Source organism: Nematolebias whitei, chromosome 11 (genome assembly GCF_014905685.2).
Source record: "Nematolebias whitei isolate Nwh7 chromosome 11, NemWhi1, whole genome shotgun sequence".
Taxonomy (NCBI): Eukaryota; Metazoa; Chordata; class Actinopteri; order Cyprinodontiformes; family Rivulidae; genus Nematolebias; species Nematolebias whitei.
The window spans coordinates 47,755,548-47,757,208 of record NC_056508.1 but is presented as its reverse complement, the minus strand read 5'-3'; the positions used below and the strand labels follow the sequence as shown (position 1 = coordinate 47,757,208).

Genomic DNA, 1,661 nt, shown 5'->3' with positions numbered 1-1,661 from the left:
ACTTTTAATCCAGGTTACAATAAACCACACTTTTAATCCAGGTTATAATATTCCACACTTTTAATCCAGGTTACAATAATCCACACTTTTAATCCAGGTTACACTCTTCCCTCAAGGACACATTTTACAAAGTAGCTACATACTGTGCAGGTATAAAGATACATTTGTATATATTTTTGTGTACATTTATTTTTTTAAGCTATTTGACTAACTTTTATTTTTTATTATTCAATATTTTACTAACAGAATAGTCAAACAGCAACCTGTTTTTAGTGTGAATTGCTGTCAGTCAAATGTTCAATTTTGGAATAAAGGGGTGGAAATTAAAACATTTTATTTTTTTTACTGATTCATTGATTAATCGAAAAAAATAATCGGCCAATGAATCGATTATTGAAATAATCGTTAGTTGCAGCCTTAAACTGGACACACGCAGGAGTTGAAGGCGAAAAAATTTCTATCAGACTTTTTCTTCTTGGCTGAGAAGAAAAAGTCTGATATTAAAAATCACCTCGCACAAACAAGCACATGGTGACGTAGACGTTCTGCAGAGGGGGAGACGACGAGAGCGCTGAGCCATGATTCATGGATGCTCTCCAGGGCACTGTAAGAGTTCTGTTAAGGATTCAATAATCAGCCAGTTTCCTCCAGTGAGATCCATAAACATTCTCGAGTGATGTCGGGGAATGGCCAAGGACAACGCCTATGAGAATCCAAGAGTCCTGAAATGATGACACAAGTTTATTCAGCTGGTTCAGCTGGTTATCAGTTGGAAATTCCTCAGGGAGGGGGTGGTGAGCGTCAGATCACGTTCTCCAGGTGAATGCAGATAAGATGGCCTTCAAGGCCAGCCAAAGGAACCAAATTTAGATAAACACACAGTTGTTTTGGGGACAGGCAGAACTTAATGACATCTACCTTCAGTCTGTGTTGGTCCACTAAGTTCCAAAATGTCCAAATTACATGGCCTCACCGACGGATCGTGACTGAGTAAAATCCCTGAGATCTGATCCATTCTGCCCAAAGCATTTGAGTCTGGGTACTCGAGGCACGAACCAAGCCATCATAAAGGCAAGCAGCATGATCGGGTCCAAATTTGCTGCCGACGACTTCCTTGATTGTAAATAAAACCAGTAACCAGCCGAATCCAAAAAGCAGGAACCAGTTATCAAAAATCCAATTAAATATGCGTCCTTAAAATCCACAGATGGCAGCAGAGATAGACGCATCATCAAGTCTTCCAGTCGATGAGATATCCAGCTGCGTACGTGCCAACAGGGTAAATCGGCTCGCCTAAAGCCTGTCTTCTCTTTGAAGAAATGTTGTAAATTGAGTTGAGGGACCAATTGGTCAAAACAAGTCCATAATTATCGTTCAGAAGATGCAAGAGAGTCTCACAAGCAGTTTCACAGACAGACAGAGCAGCAAAGCAAAAGACTGGGGAAGGGAGTTTTGGATCAGGACTTTTGCACAGAATTAACCCCCTCACCTCCTTTCACTTCCTGGATGATGTCATCAGGCAGCGAGAAACTCTTCTCAGCATTAGGAAACGGCAGGATCTCTGACTCGTGCTGCGACAAAAACACACCTCGATCAAACAGTGACACAGGGCGTGCGTGCGTGCGTGCGTGCGTGCGTGCGTGCGTGCGTGTTCTCACCAG

At 42.1% G+C, this 1,661-nt stretch overlaps 1 protein-coding gene across 1 annotated transcript in view; it reads left to right on the top strand.

Moving 5' to 3' along the window:
* Positions 1 to 1,661, top strand: part of LOC119417220 (MRG/MORF4L binding protein) — a 10,860-nt gene that overhangs the window by 8,200 nt on the left and 999 nt on the right. The gene's annotated exons all lie outside the window — the stretch shown is intronic.